General features: G+C 36.3%; 1 long non-coding RNA gene across 1 annotated transcript in view; it reads right to left on the bottom strand.

Annotated features, from left to right (window-relative positions):
- LOC122213535 overlaps positions 1–20,577 on the bottom strand; it is a 105,125-nt gene that overhangs the window by 3,324 nt on the left and 81,224 nt on the right. Inside the window, exon 4 of the long non-coding RNA XR_006199570.1 lies at positions 758–845. This is a non-coding gene — a long non-coding RNA (uncharacterized LOC122213535). The remainder of the gene's footprint in view (positions 1–757; positions 846–20,577) is intronic.

Below are 20,577 nucleotides of genomic sequence, written 5' to 3'. Positions count from 1 at the left end.
TGCAAGTGAACAATAAAGTTACCCTCAGTATTTTAAAAAATGAAAAGGGGCGCCTGGGTGGCTCAGTCGGTTAAGCGTCCGACTTCAGCTCAGGTCACGATCTCGCGGTCTGTGAGTTCAAGCCCCACGTCAGGCTCTGGGCTGATGGCTCAGAGCCTGGGGCCTGCTTCCAATTCTGTGTCTCCCTCTCTCTCTGTCCCTCCCCTGTTCATGCTCTGTCTCTCTCTGTCTCAAAAATAAATAAATGTTAAAAAAAATGAAAAAAAAAATCTGTACTAGGTTAAAATTACGCTGAGGTTTAAAAGTATAAAGTATAATTAGATATATGTGTAATAACTGATGCTTCTGTATTAATAATCATTGAGCCTTTTTGACATTATTTTGTAAATAAGTTAACTCATTGAACAGAAATTTGAAATTAAATTAATAAAGTCGTCTTTAGTTAAATTCAGTTCACAGGAGAGGATTATGGTTTTCACACAGGTAAAACACTGCCAAATGCATTATTTAAAGAATGTAAATGAGTCAACAGATTTTTACTAAGATATAAACATATAACCAAAATGAGGTTTATGATTCTGCACAGTGAGGAAAAGAGAATTACTTAGATAAGACCACATCATTGTATGGTTAATGATAGCAATCACTTCAGTTTGAAGGGAAAGATTTTACGGTAGTAAAACTAATTTAATGGGCCAGTTCACTCTTTGTCAATCATACTGTTAAAATTTACTACTGAAATATTGTAGGGAATTACCATAAATTCAGTTGATTTGCAGCCTCTGTCCTGTATATCAGCAGAACTTTTTTTCTCAGAAAGAGGAGATAGCAACAGCACGTTAAATCTGAAAACAACAAAAGCAATTACGCTTTTCAAAGAAAAAGAAAAATACACACATACACACTCATGCACAACACACATAACCCAAACTCTTAGGTTTTGAGCTTTTCTTTGTTTTAAAACTTCATACCATAAATAACATATTTCAAGCATTAAAGATAGAGGTTATTTTGCCTATTTAACCCACTCAGGATATACTGAATTTAAACAGTGATAAGATAAGAAAATATCTTAATTAGTGTCATGGAAATATATCCACTCTACTGAATTTAATGAAGCTCTTCTATTTATGGATTCTATACAATGGAAATTGATCAGTTCAATGATGATATTTTTTGGGAAATCATTAGTCTCCTTTATCTAATAGAACTTTCATTAATGCTTTTTAACTTCAAATATGTTTTTCTTTTCCCAAACTCTTTTAAAAGGATATGTCAAGAATGACATCAGAAAGATGGCAGGAGTACCTGACTCTCTCTCCTCCCAGGAATGCACTGAATAAACAGTTACACGTGCATCCATTCCTTCTGAGAAAAATTCAGAAACTAGTTGAGAGACTCCTACATATCAGTGACTGAGATGATACCTATAATGAAACAGGTAGGAAGAGCTGAGACACACGCATTCCATAAATGGCAACCCTGGCACACAGTACCTTACAATTGGGAGGCAACCTCCAACTCCACCTTCTCCCTGGATGAAGGGACAAAGGGTTTGGACCACACATCTAACATCCCAACTTTTAAGGTTATTACCAGAGGAACTGACTCCCAAATCACCTAGCTCTGAGAGCCTCTGGGGCGCTGCATTCCCAGGGGTCCCCTGGGACCACAGGAAACAGGCAGTTTAAATGGCTATCCCTCCAGGCTCAGTGCAAAGGGAGTAAGTAAAGCGTCCAAGGGAGTTATTGAGAATGCCATCAAGTTAGATATATAAGATTATCATATTATATTATGTTATATTCTATGGAGAGAGAGGTGATATTTCTGACTCCCCCATTAAATTGTATGTGTAAAAATCAAAATAAAATGTTCATAGGAGTATGATTTTTGTACTCAACAATTGGTTTACTCTTTACAAAAATTTTCAATCTAGAATTAATATATCTATATTTTAAGTTTCATATCATCTGTTTGTATTTCTTACATCTTTTGCCAGGTTTTTAGGTGTTTCCTCAATTCTGTATTCAGTGAACTAGAACTGTTTCACATTATTAGTATCATCAGAAGACTCTTATGTTTTGATTTTTTTATTATATGGCATATGATTAGCTTTATTCATACTGATGAGAATCACTTTATGTCCTGTTGTTAAAAATTGGAACATATTGGGGTGCCTGGTTGGCTCAGTCAGTTGAGCGTCCAACTTCGGCTCAGGTCATGATCTCACATGAGTTCAAGCCCTGCGTCGGGCTCTGGGCTGACAGCTCAGAGCCTGCAGCCTGCTTCAGATTCTGTGTCTCCCTCTCTCTCTGTCCCTGCCCTGCTCATGCTCTGTCTCTCTCTCTCTCGGTCAAAAAATAAATAAACATTACAAAATTTCTTTTAAATGGGAACATATTCATGAAATACGCTATGCTATTATTTCTGTCAACTATATCTCACTTTCCATTTACATAGATAGCACTGTAAATACTTGAGACTTAGGGTGCATATGAATCTATTTTGTGGAAATACTTGTATTTCTTTTTTACTTTGTTAAGTCCCAATTTTACAATTTTATGATGGTGGGGGGTTTTATGGGAAAAAGGAGAGACTAATTGTCCCTTAAAATCCCAGGAGCAATAATCTTATATAATCAGATATCATATAACAGGTGTTCAACATTTTCCATATATTCCACTAATATCTAATAAAAAGTGCCATCTACTATATGTAGTTTAGGTTGTAAACGTATAAATTTGTATAAATTCACTCTATATGTTTTAGAACTCTAAAATAAGCAATTTTTTAAGTGTGGTCACAAGCACTTGTGGGTATGTAATAAGTCATGTATGTTAAAACTGTTCTCACATTTGTAAATTCTAATTCAGATGTGGGACATTTATGTAAAGATTCATGTTGAATTAGTTGGTTCCAATCATCACCCGTTAGATGTGCTTCTCACTTTTCCCCGTTCTCTTTTATTTCTGACTTACGCTATCGCTGGATCTACATTTTTGGTTTTTTGTAGGTCTAGTTGTTGAAGGTGTTTTCTTTTGTATGTCTGTGTGACAACAGAAAATACTTTTGTTTAATTCTTTCATTTTTCATGTGCCTTTACTATGTTCCTGCAGTACTGTCATGTGTTTAGCGAATGAAACCAAAAATAACGCTAAATGATGCAATATTATAAGAAGTCAGTCTGTACCAGTCAAGATACAGTTAGTACATTGAACAGGAAAATTAAGGAATATGAAGATTTTGAACTATGTAAAAGTTGATTAACTACTAGAAGAGATAAGAAATCACCCTAAGATATGGCAATACAAAGTGGTTTCAATACCCAGGGCTAAGGGAAAAGTAAATGATGAAGAAATACAGAGGAGGGTCCTGAGGAGCTGAGTATCAGACCACTACTAAGAAGATATTTAGGGGCGCCTGGGTGGTTCAGTCGGTTAAGCGGCCGACTTCGGCTCAGGTCACTATCTCGCGGTCCGTGAGTTCGAGCCCCGCGTCGGGCTCTGTGCTGACAGCTCGGAGCCTGGAGCCTGTTTCAGATTCTGTGTCTCCCTCTCTCTGACCCTCCCCCGTTCATGCTCTGTCTCTCTCTGTCTCAAAAAAAAATAAATAAACGTTAAAAAAATTTTTTTAAAAAGAAGATATTTATTGCTGCCACAAGAAGACATCACTTATGGTGAAGAAAAATTTGCTGGAATGTGCCCTCTGTTATACTGAGGGCCATTACCACTATTATGATACAGAAACTATCTGGAGGGCATCAGCATCAGAACTACACGAACCGCCACCAGTGTGGTGAATGCATGCCAGTGATTTTGCTGTCACACTGAAAATCATGAAAACTGGAGGAATATAAAATTGCTTGATCCTCATCCAGACATGCAGTGTCCCGGAGCACCCTATATTGGCAGAGTATAACAGATAGCCAGCAAACAAAAAAGAAATGTAGGTTCTGAGTCAAGATGGCAACATAGGAAGACTCTGTACTCACCTCCTCCCCACACAGAACACACCAAGTTACACCTATTGATAGAACAAATCCTCTTGAAGAACTGAGGGCTGACTGCACAACTACTGAACGACCAAATATAGAATGGCAAGAGAACAGCAAAAGAGATGGAGACACAGTAACAAAGGAAACTCCCACCCCAACTCTATGAATGGCAGTGGGGAAGGATAGTACAGAGGGACTTGGACACAGAGAAAAAAGTCATGGTTCAAAAGAGCAACTAACATATAAAAGAGAAAACACTAGAAGTCTGCCAAGCTGAAGTCTGCCATGAGAAGCTACAGGAGAGGTCTCCAGGCAGAGGGAGTGGAGAATGACACGGTTTACATTTCCACCCCACCTTTAAAGTCTACGACAGGATCTGGATACCTCAAAGGGCAGGTCTGATCTTCTGAGTAAGCTTGTGACTTAAGCAAGCCCAGAGTCCACAAACCCACACCAGCCCTAGTAGCGCTGGGACACAAAAATCTCTGGTTTAAAAGGGCTGGGGAGCTGTAACACTCTCTCATCCTCCACCCTAAAAGCCCAGATGTATAGGGTCTGGACGCCATAAGGGGTGGGCTTGGATGCCATAATTGGAGGGTCCTGATATCTAATGGGTGGGTCTAGTAACCATGTAACCAGTTGTCACAGGGAGCTTGAGACCTCAGCAACCCCAACATCTACAAGCTCACATCAGCCCTGGTCACACTGGGACACAGAAAAAAAGCCTCATAGTGAGCTTGCAACCTCAGTGAGCCCAGGGTCCACAACCCATGACAGCTGCCCTATAGTTCTGACACACAGGAAACGATCCATAGTTTTGTGTGTTATTATTATTATTATTTTAATTTTATTTTTTTTTTACTTTTTTCTTTATTTTTTTAAGTTTATTTATTTTGAGAAAGGGAGAGAGAGAGAGTGAGGGAAAAGCATGCACCCAAGAGCAGGGGAGGAGCAGAGAAAGAGGGAGAGAGAGAACTCCTAGGAGGCTCTACACGGTCTGTGCAGAGCCCAACGTAGGGCTGGATCCCACATACCATGAGATCATAACTGAGCCAAAATCAAGTCAGATGCTTAACCGAATGAGCCACCTAGGTACCCCGTTTTTACTTTTTAAAATTTGTCTTGTCATGCATTGTTTTTATTTTTTTTCCTTTTGGTTTTGTTTGTTTCTTGTTCTTTTTCTTTTTTTATTCTTTTTTTTTTGTTTTCTTCTTTTATTATTTTATTTTTTCTTTATTCTTTTACTTTTATTCTTTTTCTTTCCGTAAAAAGTCAGTTTGAAAGAGTAACTAGCATATACGCCCACAGCTCTAGCCAGCCAGCAAAAGTCACCAAGTACACATAATCTGCATAGAAGACACCATATACAAGACCACTCCTTCAATTTTAGAAGTAGTCATTTCACCTGATCCATAGAAATAAACAGAGAGTCAAGCAAAATGAGGAGACAGAATATACTCCAAAAGAAACAAGAAGAAAAAACCTCAGAAAAAGAATGATATGAAACATGATATGAAAACATCAGAAAAATAATGCCTGATAAATCATTTAAAGTAATGATTTTAAAGATACTCATGGGACTGGAGAAAAGAAGAGTGAGACCTTCAATAAAGACACAGAAAATATTAAAAATAACCATAAGAGTAAAAGTGTATAATAACTCAAATAAAATGTACACTAGAGGGAATCAACAGTAGATTAGAGGATGCAGAAAAACCCTTAGTGATCTAGAAGACAGGGTAATGGAAAGCACAGAAGCTGAACAGCAGAAAGAAAAGAACTTTTTAAACTGAGGATAGATTAAGACACCTCTTTGACAACTTCAAACAAATATTCACATTAGAGGGGTCCCCAAAGAAGGGAGAGAAAGATGTAGACTATTTGAAGAAACAGTAACTAAAAAATTCCCTCACCTAGGGAGGGAAATAGGCATCCAAGTCCAAGAATCACAAAGAGTTCCAAACAAATCTAACCCAAGGAACACCAAACAGGATGAACACCATGGCACATTATAAATAAAATGTCAAAGGTTAAGATAAAGAGAGAATCTTAGAGCAGCAAGAGAGAAACAAAAAAACTACCTACAAGGAAAAATGTATAAGACTACAAGCTGATTCTTTCAGCAGAAGTTTGTCAGCCAGAAGGGAGTAGCTGAAAGGAAAAACCTACAACCAAGAATACTCTATACCTCAAGGACATTATCAGATTTGAAGGAGAGATCAAGAGTTTCCCAGAAAAACAAAACATAAAGGAGTTTATCACCACTAAACCAACCTTACAAGAGATGTTAAAAAAACTTCTTTAAGTGGAAAAAAATGGCCATAATTAGACATACGAAAAATAGGAACAAAAAGATGTAAAATATGACAACATATACATAAAATGTGGAGAAGAGAGGGAAGAGAGAAAAGGGGGAAAGAAATATTTTTTCTTTTTCTGTTTTTTTTTAATGTGTTTGAGATCTAATGACCATGAAATTAATATGAACTGCTATTTACTTAGAATGTTATATATGAACCTGATGGTAACCACAAACGCAAAAGCTGTGATATATTAAAAACTAAATAAAAAGAAAGCCAAAAAAACCCATAATGGGTACTCATCAATCACACACACACACACACACACACACACACACACACACACACAAAGCAAGAGAAGAATAAAGGAACACAGAAGAACTACAAAAACAACCAGAAAACAAAATTCTACAATTGCAATAAGTACATGCTTATCAATAATTACTTTATTTTTTATTTTTTTTAATGTTTATTTATTCTTGAGACAGAGAAAGAGCATGAACAGGGAAGGGGCAGAGAGAGAGGAAGACACAGAATTTGAAACAGGCTCCAGGCTCTGAGCTGTCAGCACAGAGCCGATGCGGGGCTCGAACCCACAAACTATGAGATCATGACCTGAGCCGAAGTCAGACGCTTAACCAGCTGAGCCACCCAGGCACCCCATCAATAATTACTTTAAATGCTCCAATAAAATAAACAAATTTATTTTAATTTTAATTTAAATTAAAAATAAAAATTAAATGTAAATGCTCCAATAAAAAGACACAGAGTAGAAAAATGGATAAAAATCAAGACCCCTCTACATGCTGCCTACAAGAGACTCACTTCAGACCTAAAGATGTGTACATACTGAAAGTGAAGGGATAGAAAAACATTCCCTATGCAAATGGAAGTGAATAAAAGAGCTGGGGTAACAATATTTATATCAGACAAAATGGACTTTAAAAAAAAGACTATAACAAGAAACAAAGAAAGGCATTACATAATGATGAAGGGATCAATCTAACAAGAGTATATAACAATTGTAAATACACATCCAACACTGGAGCACCTAAATACGTAAAGCAAATATTAACAGACATAAAGAGAGACATTGATAGTAATACAAAAATAGTAGAAGACTTTAATACGTCACTTCCATCGATGGGTAGATCATCCAGACAGAAAATCAATAAGGAAACAATGTCTTTGAATGACACATTGGACCAAGATGGACATAACAGATATATACAGATCATTCCATCCAAAAACAGCAGAATACACATTCTTTTCAAGTGCACATGGAATATTCTCCAGAATAGATCACATACTAAGCCATAAAACAAGCCTCAATAAATTTAAGAAGATTGAAATCATACCATCCATCTTTTCTGACCACAACAGTACAAAACTAGAAATAAATCACAAGAAAAAAAATTGGGAAAAATGACTAAACACTATGATGGTAAACAACCAATGGATCAATGAAGCAATCAAAGAAGAAATAAAAAAAAAATTCATGGAGACAAATGAAAATGAAAACAAAAGGGGCCAAAATCTCTGGAACACAGTGAAAGCAGTTTATATAGCAATGCAGGCCTACATCAAGAAGCAAGAAAAAACTGAATCTAACCTTACACCTAAAGGAACTAGAAAAAGAAGAACAAACAAAACACAAAGTGAGTAAAAGAAAGGAAAAAACAAAGATCAGAGCAGAAATAAATGGCATAGAGATGTTAAAAAAAAAAAAGAACAGAAAAACAACAACAGCAACAATGAAACCAAAAACTGGCTCCTCGTAAAAATAAATAAAATTGACAAACCCTTAGCCAAACTCATCAAGAAAAAAAAAGAAGGAAAGAATCAAAAAAAAAAAATAAAATCAGAAACTAGAGAGAAGTAATAATTGACACTGCAGAAATACAGAGGATTATAAGAGAATCCTATGAAAAATTATATGCCAACCACTGGACAGCCTAGAAGAAATCCATACATATCCAGACACCAATCTTCAATAACTGAACCAGGAGGGAATAGAAAAATCTGAACAGACTGATTATAGGTAACAAAATCAAAAAGCTACCAAAAAATAAAAGTCTAGGACCAGATGGATTTACAATTGAATTCTACAAAAATTTAAAGAAGAGTTAATAACTATTAGATACCTTATAGAAGGGGAAGGAAAGCTTCCAAATATATTCTATGAGGCCAGCACTACCCTGATACTGAGACCAGACAAACATACCACTGAAAAAAAACTACAGACCAATATCCCTGATGAACAGATGCAAAAATCCTTAACAAAATATCATTAAAGTACATAATACAATAAATTAAAAATATCATTCACCATGATCAGGTGGGATTTATTCCTGGGAAGCAAAGTAGGTTTCATATTCGCGAATCTATCAACATCATACACCACATCAACAAAATGAAGGATAAAAATGAAGTTAAGAATGACTCTTTGCCTGCTCGCTAATATAAAGAGCTCATGTGATCAATCTACCACCAAACATTTGTCAGGTTACCCTCAAATAATGCCATATTGAAAGCTCTGTCTTAAACTCTTCTATTGGAAAATTAGGCACTCGGCTGTAATGGGGGTTTGGTAAGGGGAAGACCATGTTGTTGAGTCTATGTATGACCTCTGTTCCTGCCAAAATGGTCACCTTTGTTCATGGTATATTTGGTAGATACAGCAAGTACCTTTGGCTTTGGGAAAAGATGCTGGCTAACATCCATGAAATATGTCATTTGTCAACAAGAACTTCCACAATTGATGGTATTTGCTAAATTTTTAAATGCATCATGAATATCTTTACACTTTGTCCATTATGAGAGATTCAACTAATTGGTGACTTTGTGTCCTCACTCTTTCAATTCTATTCCTTCCAAGTTCCTGATTTCCCAGCCAATCCACTAGAATTTACCTGTAAATCAGTGTATATCTGCGCTTCCAGCCATCTCCGTATCCAAAGAGAAAATCAAAATATGACTGAAAGTTTTGGAATTTGACATAATTTCTTCCTCTATAATACTTTAGTACTATAACTTATGAGATTGTAATACTGCAGATGCCCTTTTGGAATGGTCCCAATATATCATGCAAAACCATCTGTAAATAAGAATTTTCTTCTTTCCTACTTAGCTGTTTACCACAAATTCTCTCTGAGCTCTTAGGTGTCAGTTAAGGGAGTAATCAATAGAGAAGTAGTTAGTGTCAAGAGTCTTAACCACTTGTGGACCTTCATGGCCCCTGAATTCTTTCACAAAAGAATAGTTATTTGCTTAAGAGGACATAGGCTTGCTATAAAATCCTAGAGGTCTGAAATGATTCTCATATTGGTACTTGAAGGTGCCTCCAAACAAAATCCAGTTTTCCATCCTTTTAATATCAATAGATCTTCTGAATCATAGGTCTGAAGGGCAAATGCAACTTGTAGTCTAATTAGCTGTAGTGTTTTCTTTTTTTCTGGTACTTCTCAATCCTGACAGGGTGACTTGATGGACAGATGGAAGCAGCACAATCAAACATTTTATGTGTTGATGCCAAAAAAAAACATAAAAACTACCAAGTAATGTGCCTCATTTTGTCTAGAGTAGTGATGTGATATTTCTGGCACTTTGTGGGCTATATCTCCAAATCTCTAGTTTAAATGCCTTAATACATTAATTACTACTTCCTGGTCATGAGAATCAATTAGCATTATATCATCAGTGTAGTGGACTACATTGTAGTTTGATGTTATGTGAAATGAAAAGTGTTAAAGTATACTGTTGGCCTTGCCAAGAGAAAATAAAAATACTTCACAGGGCCTTCTTAAATTAGGATGGACAAAATCAATTCAGGTCCATAGTAGCCTACCAGGTGTGTTTATGTGTTCTTCAAAGATATTACATCAAAAATAGAAGCTGCATTTAGAGTTACCACCTCGTAAAGTTGATCATAATCCAATGTCCTATTGCAAGGTCATCCCAATTACTGCATATCCACACAGATAAGCTAATGAGGATGTGATAGGTCTCAACATCCATGTCTTTTTCAAGTCTTCAACAGAGGAATTAATCTATAATTCCCCCCAAGTTAGATTTTTACTTTTATTTTACTATCCTGGTATGGAGGAGAAGTTTTGGATAATTCCATTTATACCTTTCCACAAAGCTTTACCCATGAAGTTAACAGATCTTTGTGGAAATTCTGCCATTTGCCAAGAATATCTATTCCAATTATGTAATCAAGAACTTGGGATATAACCAAAATATTAGAGGTACAGCTAGGCCCACTGTGAGTGGAGATTAACCCATATATCCTCTCACCAACAAAAAACCCCAGTGTTAATTGTGGATGAGAATACCATTTTTGTGTCCACGGAAACTAATGTCAATTCAGAGTCAGTGTTAGAAATCCCTGAATAGTCCAGCTACGTCAGTTTTCCTTTTTCCTATTTATTCTAATAAATGGCTACATATTCCTTTAAAAAGCATAAAAGGAAGATTTAACTTGTATTAACTTGTGGCAATGACACAGTATATTTTCAAGAAAGCCAGGTTTTGCTTTAATCAATGGGCTCTTGGTTTCTAAACACATGTAGATATGAACACTGCATTGAAGAATAGGAAAGTCCGTCGTGGCAACTCATCAGATTTTTGACCAAACAGATGTTTAGGGTCTTGTGTGTTTTTGTTTGTTTATTTTCTTTATATTGATCTAGCAATATTTTTGTAGACTTCAAACAAACCTATTTTATTTCTATCGGAACTGTGACCAATTAGCCACTGCTGAAACTACCTGTGGGTAAAATACTCTAAATATTGATGTATCCTTGCTTCCACTTATGGGAAATGCACCCATCTTTGTCAGTAAATTGTTTTTACTCTGCTGTGCAGTGATCCATCATCTTCATTGAAATCAGGGAGCTCATTCATTGTGTTAATCCCATAGTCTCACTTGGCCTACCCAGGAGACCAAGAAGAAGTTATTTTAAGAATGAAGGTGATGATAAACAGGGATACAATTTACCCTCTCAACTTAAAAGGATTTTTAAAAATAAAATGTATAAAGCAATGGCTTTTGGTCCAGTAAACATCAGACAGGTAGGACCATTATCCCTCAGAGAGGAGAAGCTTAGTAAGCCTTCTATTCCCCCCAATTTATTTCCTGGAAAGAGTTTCTAAGATGCACCAAAGATATGAGGACCCGTGTGGAATCTGGCCATCATTCTGAATTGACAGAGCTGGGAGGTCAGGGAGGCCAAGGTGACAAGAATTCATAGGGCATAGATGCAGAGCAGAAAGAGATGCATAGTGAGAGAGAAAGCTCCATAAATCTGCATAGAGTCTCACATACCTTTAGCTGACATGTGTGTAAGGAAATTTCCCAGGGGAAAAGAACCACCTCAAAGAAACCAAGTGGATAATCCCAAGGATAGAAACATAACTGGGAATGGTTCATGCTTCTATCAGAACAATAGATCGTATAAATTTCCAGAATAATAGTAGGTTACACAGCCAGAGCAAAAATGGCCCTGAATTAAAAGACTATTCTCATCCTGCCTAACGAAGTTTAAAAGTCCTACCAATAATCCCTGTAACTCTACCTCTACCTTCATCTCATCCCAGCCAGAAATGGCATTCTACCTCTGAGTCACCATAGCACTTGCAGATGATTTTCCCCTTGGAGTTCTAACGTGTTCTGAGAGTCATTTCAGAATGTTCTGTGTTAGGGTGTGGCAACTTGTCATTGGCACAGTATGGCATGATCTGGCCCTCCTCTATCCCTATTACACTATTTTGTTACCAGACTCAAGTCTGGTGGACTGGTCAATGTCAATATCCTTGTTGTAATGTTATACAACATACTGAAGTCTTGCAAAATGTTACCTTTGGGGAAAATTGGAGAAAGTGTACAAGTTTTCTGTATTATTTAACTTAACTGTATGTGGACTTGCAATTGTCTCAGCACAATTCCAAAAAAACTTTTTTTAAAAAGACTGAGAAGAATCAAAACACTTGCAAATAACTCAGTTGTATCCCCTATAATAGTAGGAGTCACCGTTACAGAACTTAACTTTCTGAAAATAAGGGAAATAATGGGACTGTAAAACAATAGAGGCAAGGTGCAATTTGCTTAATTATCAGAAGTTAGAGTAAGTGCAATTATTGCAATAATCAGTGAATATAACAACTGAAAAGAGTAGAATCGCAGCTGAAATTTTTCCAGCCTTTCCCCACTGCCAAATTCCAAAGTCACTTTACCCTTTTTAGATATTTGTTATAGTAGCACACAATTTTTAGTTCCCTAAACCTGTATTAGTTTCTTACTGATTCTGTGACAACTTACCACATACTTCGTGGCTTAAAACAAATTTATTGTCTTACAGTTTTGCATTCAGATTTTGAAATGGGACTCACCGAGCTAAAATCAAGGTGTCAACAGGGCTGTCTTCAGGGTAGAATCCATTTTTTGTCTTTTGAATTTCTATAGACTACCTGCCCCCCTTGGCTCATAACCCAATTCCTTCATTTTTAAACTCAGCAATATCAAGCCAAATTATCATGCTTTTATCTCCTTGGTTCTCCTTCTCTTCACTTCTTTCATTTTTAAGGACCCTTGTGATTACATTGGGCCCATCCAGATAATTCAGGATAATAACTTCTATGTGAAGATCATTTAATTAACCACCTTTTATCATGTAGCTTAATTTATTCACAGGTTCCAGAAATTAGGACATGGAAATATTTGAGGGGCCATTATTCTACCTATTATATATTATAAGAGTTATTAATAATAGTGAAGATCATTTAGGATCATCTGCAATTGCCCTCCATTTGGCTAATAAGTCAAAACAGTATTACCTTCTGGGGAAGAATGTGGTAGAAACTAGTCCCAAACTCAAGGGTCAAAAGGGATGTAAGTGTATGGCCTCCATTATATCTACATTCATTTGGGAGTCTGGCCTTTATGGAAACTGGATGATTCATTGAGGATAATTACAGACTACCATAAGCTCAACCAAATAGTAGCCGAAATATTAGTCCTGATGCTAGATGCGATATATGTGTGAGAGCAGATAAGTATGGACTCAGGTACATGATAAGTGAACATTGATTTCGTTAATTTGTTGTATTCTAACCTAATCAGAAATGAAAAACCAAAACTGTTCACATTCACATGAAATGGACAAAAATACAAATCTCCACTTTTGTCACAAAGTTGTAGTAATACTCTTGCCTTCTATAATAATATTGTCCAAAGATACCTGAACTGTCCTGACATTCTGTAAAATATCATGTTGATATAGTTCACCAATGACATTGTATTTATCGACCTGAAGAATTAAGAGTTAGCTACCATGCTGAAGGCATCTGGAGAACTCAAATGCTCCTGGATTTGGGAGGTGAACCTGTGTGTTTCAAGGCCTTCCAAACTCATTATGTTTTTATGGTTCTGGCAGCCAAGAGCTTTTACAGGAAATTCTTAACAAAATATAATACAAATTATTTCATCTTGCATTTTTGTCCTAAAAGAAGGAAGCACAATGTCCAGTTGATTTTTTTTTTTTAGTTTAATGTTACCATATTACTAGGACTGCTATTCTGGCTTATTGGGTGAACAAAAACTACAATCTTTACGTAGATCCCAGAGTATGGAAAGCTATGCATAAGGTCCAAGCAGAAAACTCTATGTGGTTAAAGATTTCAGTGATGGAGAAAAATATCATTTGTATTTGGTGGCAAGTACCAGTGAGAGAACCATAATATAAACCTCTGAGTTTCTGGAGCAAGGCCATTTATTTTGCAGCATAGAATTATTTGCCTTTGACAGACAACTCCTGGCATACTGCTGGGCCATGGTAGAGATGTATGGCTCACTGTGGACCACCAAGTGTATGCAGCTGGAACTGGCCATCATAAGCTGAGTCCTGTCAGATCCATCAAGGCATAATATTGAATGTATTCAATAACAAATCATAATAAGATGGAAGTGGTACATTGGGAATAGAGGATGAGCAGTACCAGAGTATACAAGACAGTTGTTGAGCAGGTGTACTGGACACCCATACATTTGCACAAATAGCCCTCCCTCGTTTCATGATTATAACTTAATGCAGGATCTCTTATAACAATCTGAAAGAGGAGGAAAATGCATAAGCTTAGCTTACAGCTAAATTAACTTGGTTGTGGACAAGCAAAAATAGTTGGCAAGTAGACTACAATCTCACCCAAGAATGGATTTTAAAACAGTGACACAGGAAAATTTCCCTTTGGGCAGATATCTGAGAGGTGCACCTGGAATCACTTTGTGTAGAGAGAAAAGTGGTTTCGGTTTAGAATAGATATGGACACAAGGACAGTGGTAAAGGAAATGGTTATTAAAATTGAATTCAAAAAATATATAAATGAAATTAAATGTATGTCTGTCAACCTAATTATACAAAGAAAGGAATTACTCCAGTGATCTTTGAACACAGTAACTTGATTCTAAATATTTTATGAATATATTCTAAGGATGTAAAACCTGTAAAGGAATTAATTTTATTTACTAAATTTGTTAATTTTTTTATTGAGTTCTCCAGATGCCTTATTGTATCTATCTTATATATTTGATTGGATAAAGCATACATGTAAATAATATAACAGGACAAAGATCTTTGCAATAAAAAGACAGGGATATTCATGTAACATTTAAAAAGATTTTAAAATGTATTAAATTATGAATTTTTATCATAACCTCATGATATAATATAAAGATGCAAATATACATTCGGATTATTTAGCTCTGTCCACTGGGCAGAACTCAGATGCAGTGTCACCCAAGTAAGATCCAGTATACAGATTTTTTACCCCCTAAAATTGAGGTTCCTTGTAGAAATTTTAGAGTCTGTCTGGGACTAGGAAAGAAAAAAGATGAGTTTGGGACATCTTGTGGTAGAAAATAAGAAAAAGCTCAAATAAATGGCATCATGCCAAAAAGACACAGGGGCAAGTTTGAATCTTCCATTAGTAGTATTTGTGACAATGTAAACATTAAAAAAAAAAAAGAGAGAGAACTGTAAGTGATTACAACATGTTTGATTAAAATGTCCGTATATCCAAACTGATATTTAAAAAGAGAGGAAGAAGTAATGAAGGAATCAGAGAATCACTATTTTACAAATGTTAATGTTGTAATTTGGCGGGGAGGAGGGGGTTAAAGCATCTGGTTAATGATCCAGTTTTCTCCTGATAATGACTAGGTTTTTCTGATAAATAGACTAATGCTATTCGCTAGAAGAGTTTTTTTGTTTGTTTTTTGTTTTTTCCCTGTGGAATGCTCTTATCAGGATGTCCCTATAGGATTACTGATGATAAACAAAACTGGAATCTATGGAATCAAGAAGCATGGCTTTCTGGAAGATGTCATGTAAGATCTGTAACCATCTGGATACGAAATGATGTTTTAAGACCTAAACATTCCCACCATGTGAGGTGACTCATAAATTTGGCTTAGACTTTATCTCTAATCCTATGCCAGAGATATATGCCTACTATGAGAGGAAATGTCCTGGGGACATTGGCTAAACCTCTTTCTACTTTATCTGCATTAACCTCTTAAATGATTGTATCCTTGAAGTTATTAATTTTGAGACAGGTTACATCTCACTTTCATTATCCTTTGTGTTAGGTCATAAATGATTCTGGCCTTGTTCATAAATGTGAATCAAACCATTGGGTAAAAAGTTGCTTAGGAAAGAGAAAAATCTCACTGACTCAAAATATCACCTCAAAAATTTCTTACATATAATGGGGAAAAGGTACCTTTTGAAAATGGTGAGATCTGTGGGGCAGTCTGTCTATTGTGTGCAATGAGAAGTTCACTAAGAAGTATATTTGAAAAGATGTTTGAGTTGAATATGTTCAAACTTTTAAACTGAACTTCCAGTTTAAAAGAAATTTATTAACATCATAAAGGATACCATGAAGAAATAATCTGACAGATCCAAAATGTGGGACATTCTACAAGAAGATTGACTTAGATTTTTTAAAATTAGTCAATGTTATAAACTACATTGTTCTCAAGTTAAAATGACTAAAGAGAGTTCTAGTATCAGCAATCAGACAACAAAAGGAAATCAAAGGCATCAAAATTGGCAAAGATGAAGTTAAGCTTTCACTTTTTGCAGATGACATGATATTATACATGGAAAACCCGACAAACTCCACCAAAAGTCTGCTAGAACTGATACATGAATTCAGCAAAGTCACAGGATACAAAATCAATATACAGAAATCAGTTGCATTCTTATACATTAATAATGAAGCAACAGAAAGACAAATAAAGAAACTGATCCCATTCACAGATGCACCAAGAGGCATAAAATACCTAGGAAGAAACCTAACCAAAGATGTAAAGATCTGTATGCTGAAAACTATAGAAACCTTATGAAGGAAATTGAAGAAGATACAAAGAAATGGAAAAACATTCCGTGCTCATGGATTGGAAGAATAAATGTTGTCAAAATGTCAATACTATCCAAAGCTATCTACACATTCAATTCAGTCCCAATCAAAATTGCACCAGCATTCTTCTCAAAGCTAGAACAAGCAATCCTAAAATTTGTATGGAACCACAAAAGGCCCTGAATATCCAAAGTAATTTTGAAGAAGACCAAAGCAGGAGGCATCACAATCCCAGACTTTAGCCTCTACTACAAAGCTGTAATCATCAAGACAGCATGGTATTGGCACAAAAACAGACACATAGACCAATGGAATAGAATAGAAACCCCAGAACTAGACCCACAAAAGTATGGCCAACTAATCTTTGACAAAGCAGGAAAGAATATCCAATGGAAAAAAGACAGTCTCTTTAACAAATGGTGCTGGGAGAACTGGACAGCAATATGCAGAAGGATGAAACTAGACCACTTTCTTACACCATTCACAAAAATAAACTCAAAATGGATAAAGGACCTGAATGTGAGACAGAAAACCGTCAAAACCTTAGAGGAGAAAGCAGGAAAAAAACCTCTCTGACCTCAGCTGCAGCAATTTCTTACTTGACACATCCCCAAAGGCAAGGGAAGTAAAAGCAAAAATAAACTATTGGGACCTCATGAAGATAAAAAGCTTCTGCACAGCAAAGGAAACAATCAACAAAACTAAAAGACAACCAACGGAATGGGAAAAGATATTTGCAAATGACATATCAGACAAAGGGCTAGTATCCAAAATCTATAAAGAGCTCACCAAACTCCACACCCTAAAAACAAATAATCCAGTGAAGAAATGGGCAGAAGACATGAAAAGACACTTCTCTAAAGAAGACATCCAGATGGCCAACAGACACATGAAAAGATGCTCAACGTCGCATCAGGTAAATACAAATCAAAACCACACTCAGATATCACCTCACACCAGTCAGAGTAGCTAAAATGAACAAAACAGGAGACTATAGATGCTGGAGAGGATGTGGAGAAACAGGAACCCTCTTGCACTGTTGGTGGGAATGCAAACTGGTGCAGCTGCTCTGGAAAACAGTGTGGAGGTTCCTCAGAAAATTAAAAATAGACCTACCCTATAACCCAGCAGTAGCACTGCTAGGAATTTACCCAAGGGATGTAGGAGTACTGATGCATAGGGGCACTTGTACCCCAATGTTTATAGCAGCACTCTCAACAATAGCTAAATTATGGAAAGAGCCTAAATGTCCATCAACTGATGAATGGATAGAGAAATTGTGGTTTATATACACAATGGAATACTACGTGGCAATGAGAAATAATGAAATATGGCCTTTTGTAGCAACATGGATGGAACTGGAGAGTGTTATGCTAAGTGATATAAGTCATACAGAGAAGGACAGATTCCATATGTTTTCACTCCTATGTGGATCCTGAGAAACTTAACAGAAGACCATGGGGGAGGGGAAGGAAAAAAAATGGTTAGAGAGGGAGGGAGCAAAAACATAGGAGACTCCTAAAAACAGAACAAACTGAGGGTTGATGGGGGGTGGGAAGGAGAGGTGGGTGGGTGATGGGTATTGAGGGCACCTTTTGGGATGAGCACTGGGTGTTGTATGGAAACCAATTTGACAATAAATTTCATATTAAAAAAATGACTGAAGACAACTAACATTTATATTTTATATATAACAGAAGAACATTTATAAACATAAGGAATATGTGTAATTGACCTACTTCATATTTATTTTCTTTAGAACCTTCCCATAAATAGGTCAGGAATTCAGTAAATATTTGCTGAATTGATCTGTCTGTAAGTGATGGAGGTATATTCTTAACCATTCAATATGTGGCCTTAAGTAGGGGTGAAGGGGAAAGATACAGATGATGATCAGTATTTGGACTTGTATGTTAAAATCATGTCAAAATAATAAGGCAACCCAACTGCCATTGACTAATAACACCTGATTTTTAGGAATGAAGGGCTTATAAATTGGCTTATAACTTACTGTTAAAAGGTCAATATTGCATTGCTAAAATGACCTTTTTAAATATATAGTTCTTTATTAAACAACTGTAAACACTTCACTTCGGACTTCAAGCTGTACTTCAAAGCTGTAATCATAAGACAGTAAGGTACACTGGCACAAAAACACTCAGATCAGTGGAACAGAATAGAGAACCCAGAAATGGAACCCACAAACGTATGGCCAACTAATCTTTGACAAAGCAGGAAAGAATATCCAATGGAATAAAGACAGTCTCTTCAGCAGGTGGTGCTGGGAAAACTGGACATGCAGAAGAATGAACCTGGACCACTTTCTTACACCACACACAAAAATAAACTCAAAATGGGTGAAAGACCTAAATGTAAGACAGGAAGTCATCAAAATCCTTGAGGAAAAAGCATGCAAAAACCTCTTTGACTTTGGCCTCAGCACCTTCTTACTCAACATGTCTCCAGAGGCAAGGGAAACAAAAGCAAAAATGAACTATTGGGACCTCATCAAAATAAAAAGCTTCTGCACAGCAAAGGAAATAATCAGCAAAACTAAAAGGCAACTGCTGGAATGGGAGAAGATATTTGTAAACGACATATCAGATAAAGGGTTGGTATCCAAAATCTATAAAGAACAGATCAAACTCAACACCCAAAAAGCCAATAATCCAGTGAAGAAATGGGCAAAAGACATGAATAGATACTTCTCCAAGGAAGACATCCAGATGGCCAACTGACACCTGAAAAAATGCTCAACATCACTCATCGTCAGGGAAATACAAATCAAAACCACAATGAGATACCTCCTTACATCTGTCAGAATGGCTAACATTAACAACTCAGGCAACAACAGATGTTGGTGAGGATGAGAAGAAAGATAATCTCTTTTGCATTGTTGGTGGGAATGCAAGCTGGTGCAGCCACTCTGGAAAAGAGTATGGAGGATCCTCATAAAATTAAAAATAGAACTACCGTACGACCCAGAAATTGCACTACTAGGCATTTATCCAAGGGATACAGGTATGCTATTTCGAAGGGGCACATGCACCCCCATGTTTATAGCAGCACTATCAATAATAGCCAAAGTATGGAAAGAGCCCAAATGTCCATTGATGGATGAATGGATAAAGAAGTGGTGTGTGTGTGTGTGTGTGTGTGTGTGTGTATGTGTATGTGTGTGTGTATACACACACACACACACATACACACACACACACACAATGGAGTATTACTCGGCAATCAAAAAGAATGAAATCTTGCCATTTGCAACCACGTGGATGAAACTAGAGGATATTATGCTAAGTGAGATTAGCCAGAGAAAGACAAATATCATATGACTTCACTCATATGAGAACTTTAAGACAGAACAGATGAACATAAGGGAAGGGAAGCAAAAATAATATAAAAACAGGGAGGGGGACAAAACATAAGAGACTCTTAAATATGGAGAACAAACAGAGGGTTACTGGAGGGGTTGTGGGAGGGGGGCTGGGCTAAATGGGTAAGGGGCATTAAGGAATCTACTCCTGAAATCATTGTTGCACTATATGCTAACTAATTTGGATGTAAATTAAAAAATAAAATTAAAAAACAACACACAAAAAATTCATAAAACTTTATAAACGTTTTTTAAATATAATCTATACTACAGTAAAAGAGATAACACAATTATTTACAGGCAATACTGACAAATTTCACACTTATTGAAAAGAAAAGTATAAAACACTGGCTTTAGATTTTTAAAAGACGATTACTATTATGCACCTTGCAAACACTTCATAAGCACTTATGACACAGCCAGTGGAGGCTCCCTGGTTATATTTATATAACTTTTAATGTATTTTCATAAGTTTGTTGTAA

Source organism: Panthera leo, chromosome A2, assembly GCF_018350215.1.
Source record: "Panthera leo isolate Ple1 chromosome A2, P.leo_Ple1_pat1.1, whole genome shotgun sequence".
Taxonomy (NCBI): domain Eukaryota; kingdom Metazoa; phylum Chordata; class Mammalia; order Carnivora; family Felidae; genus Panthera; species Panthera leo.
The sequence above is the reverse complement of the archived record's forward strand: the minus strand, read 5'-3'. Positions and strand labels throughout refer to the sequence as shown.